At 45.1% G+C, this 13,360-nt stretch overlaps 1 pseudogene; it reads left to right on the top strand.

Annotated features, from left to right (window-relative positions):
* Positions 1 to 10,712: 10,712 nt before the first annotated feature.
* On the top strand, positions 10,713 to 10,831 carry LOC134950059 (5S ribosomal RNA; annotated as a pseudogene).
* Positions 10,832 to 13,360: the final 2,529 nt, after the last annotated feature.

The following is a 13,360-nucleotide window of genomic DNA, read 5'->3' as shown; positions in this document are numbered from 1 at the left end:
AAGATTACATATTATCTCCACGACCGGGGTCAAGTTTTTCAGCAGATTTGGGCCCCCTGGCTCGCTGCTGAACGTAGATCGCCGTCTCCCCCCTCTTGCTCTTAACTCCTTCCGCAGACCCATGGGCATTGCCTACTAATCCGCCTCCATCGCCTTGCTCCTTTTCTCTATTCTCTTCTCTCCTTCTTATCCTCTCTTGTCTCTCCCTTACCCTCCCACTCTTTCTTTTTTCTGATCTCACTATTTCCAGGATATGTACTCTGATTGGATTATATCGTGGTTTCCCCTCCCCCTATCCCCCTCTTCCTCCTTTCCCTCCCCCCCAAATTTGATACTTGATTACTTATGTTTTACTTCTGATTATTCTCGTTGTTTATTCTAAAATTGTGGTTTCTGTTGGATGTTAGTTCGCTTGACCGCCTGTCCCTTCTGTCAATGTATCGTTTGCCCATTCTGTTTAACAACGCAAAATAAAGAATTTAAAAAACAAAAACAAAAAAAAAAAACCTTTAAATCTTTATAAGCTTGGTTGATCCTCTTGGATAATCCTGTGTCAGTTCAGGATTCAGTTAAAAAAACATAGTTACTCCATAGGGGCGCCAAGTAAGGTGACTATTTTAAATGAGTTCAAGTATAGTTCGATTTTAATATTTCATACGGTGCGATACTGTATGAATCTTAATAGTTTAGACCTTTTTGTACGGTATCTCTTGGTAACTTCTTTAAACTCCAGATGGAGGACTGAAAAATTTTGGTTTCCACTTTTGGATCCTGAAACAAGACCCTCACACCGGATGCACCCCACAAAACGATCATGTGCTCTTTTATAACTGTGATTCCAATAGGGTTTATTGTATAAAACGTATGCTTAAAATTTCTTGACGTACAGTTCATTCAGTGTTAGGCCACCCTAATGCTGGGTACACACTTTATTCAGCTAGATACTGATCCATAGTATTTGTTTATCTATACCTTAGGTCAGGGCCGGCTCCAGGCCTACTAGCACCCTGAGCGAGAAAATGTAAAAGCGCCCCCCAACCCCTATGCGCGCGCGCTCCAGGAAAAGTGGGCGTGGCCTCTGGGAAAGTGGGTGTGGTCTCATACCTTCATATTATCAGACTATAAATAAATATATTTTCACACCCCCTCTACGCACACAATTAGCAGCCTTACACATAATAGCCACAGTAGTGTTCCTTACATACAATGTCTCCAGTATAGTGTCAGATACACATAATCTGCAGTGCCAGATAGACATGATATGCCCCCCAGCAGTGCCAGCTACTCGACATGCTCCGCAGCAGTGCCAGCTACACATGACATGCCCGCAGCAGTGCCAGCTACACATGATAGTGTTCACTTTTTAGGGCAGGGTGCAGATCACAGGGAGGGCCCATTTTTAAGTTAGGAGGGCAAAATGATGTACATAATGTAATGCTTGGTGCTCCCCCACCTACACGGCAAAGAGTGGACAGTGTGCGCCTTCGGCGCGCAGCAAAAATTTAGGGGCGTTGCTTCGTGCGGAAGGTGCGTGGCCACATAATAGTGGCAATTCGCATTACACCACAGTACCAGTAGTGCAGCTAATACACTTTGCGCCAGGCAGAGCACTGAGACACATTGCCTAGCCACAGACGCCTAGCGGGAACACTACATGATATGCCCCCCAGCAGTGCCAGCTACACGTGACATGCCCCCCCAGCAGTGCCAGCTACACGTGACATTCCCCCCAGCAGTGCCAGCTACACGTGACATGCCCCCCAGCAGTGCCAGATACATAAATGGCCACACAGTGCCAGATATGTCCCCACAGTTCCAGATACATAAATGCCCCCACAGTGCAGAAATGCCCCTACAGTGCCAGATACATAAGTGCCCCCACAGTGCCAGATATTCCCCCACAGTGCCAGATACATAAATGCCCCACAGTGCAGATATGCCCCCACAGTGCCAGATACATAAATGCCCCCAAAGTGCCAGATATGCCCCCACAGTGCCAGATACATAAATGCCCCCAAAGTGCCAGATATGCCCCCACAGTGCCAGATACATAAATGCCCCCAAAGTGCCAGATATGCCCCCACAGTGCCAGATATACCCCACACTGCCAGATACATAAATGCCCCCAAAGTGCCAGATATGCACCCACAGTGCCAGATATGCCCCCACACTGCCAGATACATAAATGCCACCAAAGTGCCAGATATGCCCCCACAGTGCCAGATATGCCCCCACAGTGCCAGATAAATGTCCCCACGGTGCAGATATGCCCCCAGTGCCAGATACATAAATGCTCCCACAGTGCCAGATATGCCCCCACAGTGCCAGATATGCCCCCACAATGCCATATATATAAATGCCCCCACGGTGCAGATATGCCCCAAACAGTGCCAGATAAATAAATTCCCCCACAGTGCAGATATGACCCCAAAGTGCCAGATATGCCCCCACAGTGCCAGACAAATAAATGCCCCCACAATGCCATATATATATAAATGCCCCCACGGTGCAGATATGCCCCAAACAGTGCCAGATAAATAAATTCCCCCACAGTGCCCGATCCATAAATGCCGCCGTCACCTCACCTGTGGCGCTGGGATGGGGAGAGCTGCTGATGCTGAGCCCGCGGGCGCCGTGTGGACTCTTCTAAATCAGCTATGTGCGCGCGGCGCCGGCGTCTGACGGCAGACGCCGGCGCCGCACAGCAGCACACAACAGATCAGTTAAGGGCGGCCGGGTATCGCTGCAGGCTGGGCTGGCTCCAGGCAGGAATATGGCGGCGCCCATTTAAGGGTGGCGCCCCGCGCAGCCGCTCCATTCGAACATGCCTGGAGCCGGCCCTGCCTTAGGTGTCATGGAATGGTTAAGTCCAGTCTCCTCTCCAATCATCAGCTCTTTATGCAAATGAGCATCTCAGGGATGATTTGGAACAAGCTGTATGTAGTACAGATGCAGCACAGATAATATCTAACAACCGAGGGACAGATTGGAGGTGATATGGTTCAGCACCCTGTGTACCTATGCCTCGATGAATGAAGAAACAACATGGTATTATGTAGATGTGCCTAATAGCGTAGCCACTCAGGGTATATAATCTTACTTTACAAACTATATATATAAACCACATCACCTGAACAGAGTAGTAAAGTAGAGTTACACTGTGGTCCAGGCCCCATGTCATGATTCTCCACTAGATGAAGGAGTTATGAAAAAACTTGCCAGTAGTTTGCACTGGACTCCAGTCAATGGGCAAACTATTTAACTGCGGGCTGAGGGGAAAAGCCTTGGAAGCATTTGCAGACCTTCCCCAGAAGCTGGATGGTGATTATGCTGCAATTAAGAAAGCCTTGGTAAAGTTTTTCAACATCACCCCTGAGGCTTACTGAAAGAAGTTCAGAGACTCTGTGGGACTGTTGGTGCAATTGTCAACCTTGTTGCATCAATGGGTTGAGGGCTTGCAAGTGAAGGACTATGATAAACTGAAAGATCCTATACTCCAGGAGCAGTTCATCGCACTCTGCCCAGCTGTGGTCAGAGAGTGGGTCTTGGATGGGAAACCCAAGTCATCTGAAGAGGCTGCCACCCTGGCTGACCAATACACCACCACCAGGGCTTCTGTAGCAAAGCTGAGCTGTGGAGTGCCAGGGCAAGATGGGTGGAGTGGATGGAGAGCCACAGGATCCCCCCGCCCCCTGCTGTCTTTTCCAACTAAACCAGTGGCTGCTGCATCTGTTGGGGAAAAGCCTGTTATGGCAACTGGCTGCAGGTGTTTTTACTGTGATTAAATGGGTCACCTCAGTTTTAATTGCCACGACTCTGTGTGTATTTTTTAAATATTCTTAATAATCTTTGTAACACTTTTTGTAACTAAAGCTCTGAAGTATTCTTGGAATTAAACTTACAAATTCTAGTCCTGATTCTGTGATTCTTAGAACCTAAGGCCTCGTCGACCTACTTTTTCTTTTTTTTTTGTATAATCTGTTTTTATTGAAAATAATACAAACATAAATCGATATATAAACACGTGGAAACATAGTATCAAACACATAAAATAAACAGCTGCCCACAGCAGTGCACAGCAGTATAAGCGGGGTCAAAGCAACGTGTCCAATATGGCGGAAGTCTGCATTAACATTTTTTAAAACAGGAAAGTTAGAAGAAGACAGAAGAAAAGAAAAGGGGGGAGGGAGAGAAAGAATGGAGGAAAATGTGACCGAGCCAAGAATGCAGAGAAAATACGAGAAAAAACAAAGAAGAAAACAGACACATCCAAATATGTATACTAGCAACAAATTAACCACCATATCATTTCAGGAAAGAGATATAGGTTTTGTAAGACTCAGAGGATTTATATTCTATCCAGGGCAGCCATATAGCTATAAACTCGGTCCGTCTGTCTCCAGAGCTCAGTAAAATATCTTCCATATTCATATAGTAATCTAGTCTGGAAAACCAGACGTTCCGAGTAGGGGGATTAGAGGACCTCCACATAGTTGGAATTACGGCACGGGCGGCATTGCCAAGGTGTCTTAACAGTGATATCTTTTAAGTGGATACTGGAGTAGAGGAGTGGTTCAGTAACCAAAAGGCTGGGTCAGATGGGACAGGAGTGGATAGGATAATACTGGAAATGGAGACTACATCATCCCAAAAAGTTTTAATAAGGGGACAAGTCCACCAAATGTGTAACAAAGAGCCTAAGTCTCCAACAGGCGGGGGATATAGATGGAGGAATAGCATGTAGAAGATAAGGGTGTCTGTACCATCTCATCAGTATCTTATATTGCGTTTCTCTTGTATGCATATGGAACTCCCCTGAGCCTTAAGAAATATAGATTCCCATTCTCTATCTGAAAGTGAGAGGTTCAGATCTCTTTCCCATTTCTGGGTAAAAGAAGGAGAGGTCAGGGAGTCAGACATGTGCAGGAGTTTATACAGGGTTGATATCGTGTGCACAGGGTGCAGAGGTGCAACACACATCCTTTCAAATGGAACCATCTCCCGAGATGCTTGGCGGTAGGTATTGCCCGTATACAGGAAGTGTCGCACCTGTAAAAACTTCCAGAAATCAGCCTGTGGAATATCCCATTTTGTCCGAATATCTGAGAATTGTTTAACCCCAGATGGTTGTGCTAGCTGACCCACTCTAAAAAGTCCCTCTAGAGCCCAGTTATGGTAGTAAACAAGGGAGAGGCCAGGTGGGAAAGCAGGGTTACTCAAAAAAGAAGTAAGGGGGCCAAAATCCGAGGAGAGAGACGGTCGCCGTCTCATCACTTTCCAGAAGGAGAGCGTAGGAGAGATAGTCGGGTGGGGTCGTGGAAGTTTGGGTAAAATCGGGAGCCAAGGGAAAATTTCAGGGTATAGCTGAACATATAAGCCTTCCAAGACCACCCATTGTTTAACCTCCCGACTCCTGGTCCAGTCCAAGATCCTGTTCAACAGGATAGCATGGTAGTAATTTTTAATATCTGGGAGTTGAAATCCACGTTTTTTGGGTGGGCGTAACAGGATGGATCTACTAATCCTGGGCCTCTTACGACGCCAAATTGTTGGATCAAGGATCGTATGGACCGAAACCAGGAGTCCGGGATTCGGATTGGCAATATTTGGAGGAGATAGAGCAGTTTGGGCAAGGTGTTCATCTTCACAACATTAATTCTGCCTAGCCAGGATCGATTATGGTGTTGCCATCTACAATAGTCGTTTCTAATGAATTGGAGTAGAGGGTAGAAGTTCAGGGACATCAGGCGCGATAGATCGCTGGGAAGTTGAACCCCTAAATACGTGATATGGGAATCCCTCCATATAAATGGGAAAGTAGATTTTAAAAAAGCTAATGTCGTGTGGGGGGTTGAAATATTGAGGGCATATGATTTGGATGTATTGACTTTAAAGCCGGAAAGTGAACTAAAGATGTCCAATACACCCATGAGGCGAGGAAGTGAGTGAGTGGGTTGCGTAACTACTGTCAGCAAGTCATCGGCGAATAAAGCGAGTTTGTAGTCAGTATCACCTACTCGAAGCCCTTTAATGTGATCATTTGCTCTAATAGCCCTGGCTAAGGCTTCAATACAAAGGACAAATATCAGGGGGGACAAAGGGCAACCCTGTCTCGTTCCATTGCTTATAGAAAAACTTTCAGAAGGGATCTCATTAACCCGAACTCGAGCTGATGGCCGTGTATAGAGGGATAACACTCTGTGAAGTGCTTGTGGACCCAGCCCGATGTGCTCCAACACAGCCCTCATGAAGTCCCAGTTGACCCTATCAAAGGCCTTTTCGGCGTCTGTAGACAGCAACACCGTAGGGGTCCGACTGCTAGAGGCCAAATGGATAAGGTTAAGGATCTTTGTAGTATTGTCTTTAGCATCGCGGTCCGGGACAAAGCCCACTTGATCATTATGGATAAGGGATGGGAGAAACTTGTTTAGTCTAAGCCATCAATTTTGCAAAAAGTTTAAGATCCACATTGAGCAAGGATATGGGTCTATAACTGGAGCACACTGAGGGGTCCTTCCCCTGTTTAGGAATCACAGTGATTTGGGCTTCCAGAAATTGATCGGAGAAATGGGTATCAGCCAAGATAGAGCTAAAGGCCTAACTGGATCAATTTGCCCCGTATAACATACCTACTTTTTCTAAGTATTGCAGTGTGTGTGTGACAGGTAGAAGCGAAGGCTGCCTTGCATTTAGACACTAAAATCCCACTTGCTGGTGGTGGCGAATGTGTGTGTATAACCCCGCATGTCCAAAGTGACCCCCACGTCACAGGCGGTGCTCCTCAGCTTGGCGTAACTGGAGAAGTGACCGGCAGGTCCGTGACTTTTTCAACAGAAATTCTTTCTGATTCATTTCCCAGGGTTTCCTCATTGGCTTTCTCCCCCAGGACAGTGCCTGAGCTTGCAACATCTACAGGGAGGGAGGGGGTCTCCTGCTTGTGAGCCACCCTCCCCACTTGCAGGGGTTAAATCACAGCTTTTCTGGGCTGCTGCTGCTTTCCTTGTCAGGACTGCTAGCCCAGGAGTTGCCTGGGATACTGGACGTGGGCCACACGAGGCCTTTGGTTCTGAGAATCACAAAATCATAACTAGATTTTGTAAATTTCATTCCAAGAATATTTCAGAGCTTTAGTTACAAAAAGTGTTACAAAGATTATTAAGAATATTTTAAAAATACACACAGAGTACAGTACAATCTCAAAAAAAATAAAAAGAGAGAAGGGGAGGGGGTCAGAAATTGCCTATCACGGTGTGACTTTTAGAATTATTATAAAGCTCTGAGTTCAGGTTCTGGCAAAGTGGGTTTTCCCCTCAAGGAATTATTCTCAAAAAATTTGCTAAAATTCTTATAAAGAAAACAATTATCAATCCCACCACTGCCACCACTTTGTCACGACCACCGGCCGATTCCCCAGATACGCCAATCCGAGAATCGCTGTCCGTGACTACTGGATTACTTTAAACATGACACTGCCACCAGCAAAAAGATTTTAGCGACTAAACGCAAGGCCGTCTTTGCTTCAGCCTACACACACAATTAGCAATATGTCACAAAATACAGGTTGAGTATCCCATTTCCAAATATTCCGAAATACGGAATATTCCGAAATACGGACTTTTTTGAGTGAGACTGAGATAGTGAAACCTTTGTGTTTTGATGGCTCAGTGTACACAAACTTTGTTTAATACTCAAAGTTATTAAAAATATTGTATTAAATGAACTTCAGACTGTGTGTATAAGGTACAAGAAAATAAGGGATCCCTTCTGCGCTCATCCAACAACAATAAACAGTAATGCAATAAATGATAGGTTCCCAATGGATAAGTCTATGACTAAATTATAGTCTCTTTTAGTTCTTATACAAAGCGGAAGTGCTGGACGTAGGGAGACTCAATGCATACCGTACTCACAAGGAGTCGTGGTATGTCCCGCATGTAGAGGTGTCTTAAGTCGCTTGGTTCTTCTTTACCTTCTCCGAGGTGGAAAGTTCTTATCCTCGTAGTTGGATGACCTTAAATGCAGAGATCTGACCCATCTGGCTCCGCTACCGGTTCGCCGTCCCCGGCTGCTGCTGCTGCGGGCGGTGGCACTGACTGGACGGGTCGCTGTATCTCCGAACTTGTTTGCAGAGCTCTCATGCCAAGTTTGTTTTCACCGCCCACAGGAGACGACAGAGCACTTCCGCTTTGTATAAGAACTAAAAGAGACTATAATTTAGTCATAGACTTATCCATTGGGAACCTATCATTTATTGCATTACTGTTTATTGTTGTTGGATGAGCGCAGAAGGGATCCCTTATTTTCTTGTGCATTGTGTTCCAGGGTGATTGAGTGATCATCTGTTGGTATCCCTACTGCAGCTCTCTGAGGCGCAGCAGTCCTCTACCTCCCCTTTTTTAGATTAGTCCACTCACTGTGTGTATAAGGTGTATATGAAACATAAATGAATTCTGTGAATGTACACACACTTTGTTTAATGCGCAAAGTTATAAAAAATATTGGCTAAAATGACCTTCAGGCTGTGTGTATAAGGTGTATATGAAACATAAATGCCTTCTGTGCTTAGATTTAGGTCCCATCACCATAATATCTCGTTATGGTATGCAATTATTCCAAAATACAGAAAAATCCGATATCCAAAATTCCTCTGGTCCCAAGCATTTTGGATAAGGGATACTCAACCTGTAATAGCATGGACCATGAGACCTTAGGCATAAGAACACAAAACCAAAACTAAAAATTAGGTGTTTAATTTCAAGAATATCTTCAGAGCTTTTAGTTACAAAAAAAAAACAGTTACAAAGATTCTGAGAATTATTGAAAAGTACAAACCGATTAGGATACAAATTCAAATAAAACAAAGTGGAGGATAATTTCAGAAACCTAACTTACTCAACAGCAGACTAACAATGGGAGAATAGGAAGGCTCTTGTGTGGGCGCACTCTGTACAGGAAAAAAGTTCCTATAATGTATATCAAAGAATGTTTAAAACATAACTTTTTATTGGTAATACAGGTTGAGTATCCCTTATCCAAAATGCTTGGGACCAGAGGTATTTTGGATATGGGATTTTTCCGTATTTTGGAATAATTGCATACCATAATGAGATATCATGGTGATGGGACATAAATATAAGCACAGAATGCATTTATGTTACATATACACCGTATACACACAGCCTGAAAGTAATTTTAGACAATATTTTTTATAAGTTTGGGCATTAAACAAAGTGTGTGTACAATCACACAATTCATTTATGTTTCATATACACCCTATACACACAGCCTAAAGGTCATTTAATACAATATTTTTAATAACTTTGTGTATTAAACAAAGTTTGTGTACATTGAGCCATCAAAAAACAAAGATTTCACTATCTCAGTCTCACTCAAAAAAGTCCGTATTTCGGAATATTCCGTATTTCGGAATATTTGGATATGGGATACTCAACCTGTAATATTAACAAAATTTACCCATCTAAATGATCCATGAAAAAATAAAGAATTGAAAAAAATTTTAAAATGTCCTGGTCTCTTTATTCCAAAGAGTGATTGGAAAGGTTGTAGACACAGAATTGTCATACCACCATTTCCCCTGACCAGTACAGATTTCTGTATTAATAGGACCGAGGAGTGGTCAAAGCATTAATATGTAGATATCCAACTATAAACACTTATGTTAAGTGGATATATTGCTGTTCAATGGAACCCGGAAGTGAAAAAGCCCTAACGGGCGAAACGCATCTTCCACACGGGGGTCCGTACATGGAGTGACTGCATGGCACCAGCTCTCTGCACCTGACCATGCACTGATCCGTTCCTCTGCCCTCTGATTGGAGTGTCGTAAGCCCTTACGGCTCTGTGGTTACACAGGCATCAATATCACACTCAGGCACACAATTAGTGCATCTGTATTAATTGCCTATTAGAGCTTGTTATTTCCTTTTCTATGTGAGGCTTGTCCTCTGATACGGGCTATAATCTCAGTCTCCAACAGTGGCCAGCACATTACTATTTCTTAATATTTGTGTGTTTATTTAATATTTTTTTTGTGTGGTACCTGACAGATATCGTCTGTCAGGTTCATTCCTAATCACAGATAAGCTGTTCTTTCTTCCTATTCAGGATCATAAGTTTGTTTCTTAACATTTGATCTGCATTGTTTGTGGATTTGTTAGCATGTAAACATTGTCATTGCATTCCTTGTCTAGAAGATTCCTTGTGCATGTAACACACATGCCTATGCTCATTCACTATTTATATTTGTGTTCTGCGATGATATTAATGCCGCCGCCCAGCACCATACTTTGTGATAACTGATACTCCCTAGGAAGATCCTAACGACAGCATTTGCGGGCAGGCTGTCCAAATTTATCTGTTTACTGTGGTGATCATTTTGTGAGATAAGCTTTACCCACAGCGATATTCTGTGTCATTAATTTAAATCCTAATTTTGGGTCACAACCCCAACTACCTAGAATATCAATCTAGATCCATTTCACTCCTTTATCTGTCTCGTGGACTCTCATCCTCGATTCACGGAGCACAGAACCACGAATGTGGGTGCTCTTGAACCGTGCCTAACGTGGAAAGCAGATCCACCTATTTTGCTCACCTTTTTACTTCCCTCCTCTTTTCTATTCTTCCTATCATTTCCTACTGAAGTATTTCCTACATAGGTGCACTCTCATTGGCGTACTGATCATACTATCCTCTACTATCATACCACGCTGCCAACGCCCGATCTCGTCTGATCTTGGAAGCTAAACAGCGTTGGGCCGGGTTAGTACCAGGAAAGGAGACTGCCTGTGAATACCTGGTGTTGCAGAGTAGGAAGAGTAGGAATCTGTTTCCTCCTTGTGTGAGAAGAACACGCCAACAGCAGTATCACCACTATTTCTATTCTACATCTTCTCATCTAGTTAGTGAATGCTCAGTGCAGTCCAATGTTTTTTTCCCCACTTACAATTGTGGTATTTGTCGAACGATTCAGGTGCTAGAGTCTGGTGACCATTGAACAGCAATATATCTACTTAACATAAGTGATCATAGTTGGATATCTACATATTAATGCTTTGACCACTCCTCTGTCCTATTAATACAGAAATCTGTACTGGTCAGGGGAAATGGTGGTATGACAATTCTGTGTCTACAACCTTTCCAATCACTCTTTGGAATAAAGAGACCAGGACATTTTAACATTTTTTTCAATTCTTTATTTTTTCATGGATCATTTAGATGGGTACATTTTGTTTATATTATTACCAATAAAAGTTATGTTTTAAACATTCTTTGATATACATTATAGGAACTTTTTTCCTGTACAGAGTGCGCCCACACAAGAGCCTTCTTTTTCTCCCATTGTTAGTCTATATACTTTCTGGCTCTGGGCGCACCATCAACAATGACAGCATATAGGAGAAAATCACAGAGATTTTCTCGCTCCTGTTACTAAGGGTAATCAATTGTCCAATTTTGGTTTTTCCGTTTATACACTTTATTATATTTTGTGACCTGTGCCCGATCGCCCTATGTTCTTACTCATCAGCAGGTAGGCCTTCTTTGTTGAGGAATTTCACAGTGTAAGAGATATAGTGTATTCCCAGCTCGTGGCTGCTTCCCTCAGAAATGAACAACACAGTGTGGGTGAGAGGGGCAGATATAACCCTATCACAGCTTTGGCCCCACATTTTCCTTAACTCTCAATGCTGTATACCTGGGCAGCGAGAAACCAGATTTCCTTTGGGTTTTTCTTTTAAAACAGCTGTCTTCTTAAGTTTTAAGAGGTCAGCTAGCTTAATCTGGCCTGGCTTTTCTGTAATGTGTCTTCTAACTATAGTTTATAGCTTCTTAGATAAGGGACATAAACTAACCTCTGACTCACCACTATACATCAAGTGTTCTCTACTCCCATATCTGTGTAGCTATGAGTTCACCTAGAGGATATTACATTATACATTTAGACATTACATACAGGTCCTATATTGCTGGATGCAAGTAAATGTCCCATTTTGCCACAGTTGCCTATGTCCGTGTAAAAAGATTTTCCTGAACTCTCCCATCATGGTGCCTTCCCTATTAAGTACAGTCGCACTTGGCAGGCAGATGCTATTACCATATCTTAGCTTTTTTACAAAAAAATTGCAGCTCTTTCCCAAAGTGACCAATTCCTGGGGCGCAAATGGCTAGTTTATTATTCTGTAGGATGCCAAAACGGCTGCCTCACCTTTTGCATGCTCCTGATCAGCTCCATAAAACAGCTTAAGTTCACCACAACTGACCTATGAACCATCATAAATATCCAAGGACTTACCTTTAACTTGTACTACTCTACGCGGACATCTCATCAAAACTAACGGATTTCAGGGGCGTGGCCTGGCTGTCTTGGAGAGTGGACGTGCTCTCCCCAGCTCCAGCACACTCAATCCCCCTAGTATCTCTCTCCTTCCCCCGACCTGCACCAGGACGCCTCAGACCCTCTACTACAACCCCCTGTACGTGTCTGCAGCGGCTGTGGGGGACCCGCGGAGTCGGGGAGTGCTTTTTAGCACTCCTGCGGATTGCGGCCTCCCCCCGGCCTGAAGCCTGGGGCTCGAGTTCGGAGCCGGGCCGAAGTGGTGAACCGACGCCGTGATATTACCGGGCGCAGCTGCTTCCCTCCCGTCCTGCCCGTGCCCCCCCCCCTTACCCGCACCTGGGGGCGGGGGACTGCCCGGCCGGAGGACGATCCCTGGAGGCCGCATCACGAGCGGCGGCCATCTCACTGGAGGTCGCCGGGGGCCGAGCGGCTGGTCCTACAACTGGAAGGACCCAGGACTGAAGGCGGACGACGGGATCCCCTGGGGTATGTACCGCTCTCTGCGGCCCCTGCCTTACGACCTCCTGAACGCTGCGCAGGCTCCCGGGGGTTGAGGCCTACATCCTGATCCTAAGCCGGGGCCTTGATTTTGGCGGCGACCCACCCGGGACCTCGAGACCCGACTCACGCTCACGGGGAGTTCCCGCGGGCGCCTGGTGGTTCCCTCCCTCCTCTGCACATACCTGCTGGCTGTCCCGCGCCCCCTGGGGCCCCCAGACACCGGACAACCTTCTGGAGAGCTCTGGAATAGCCCAGCTCCACCTTCCAGCTCTCTGTCTGCTACACCAGAGGCGGCCATTCTGCAAGCCCCCAGGCTCATCTCCTTCACTACCTGCAAGCAACCACAGCTCACTGGGGCACGCACTGCAGGCCATTCCCATTGCTGACTGCAAACCTCCCTCCCCACTGTTATCCGGCCGCGGTGCTGCCCCGGTTACTGGCTGGTCCGTGCCCGGGGCTCATCTCCGCGGTCCTTGAACGAGGTGAGATCCTACACAGAGC

The sequence above is a fragment of the Pseudophryne corroboree genome, chromosome 8 (genome assembly GCF_028390025.1).
Source record: "Pseudophryne corroboree isolate aPseCor3 chromosome 8, aPseCor3.hap2, whole genome shotgun sequence".
Taxonomy (NCBI): domain Eukaryota; kingdom Metazoa; phylum Chordata; class Amphibia; order Anura; family Myobatrachidae; genus Pseudophryne; species Pseudophryne corroboree.
The sequence above is the reverse complement of the archived record's forward strand: the minus strand, read 5'-3'. Positions and strand labels throughout refer to the sequence as shown.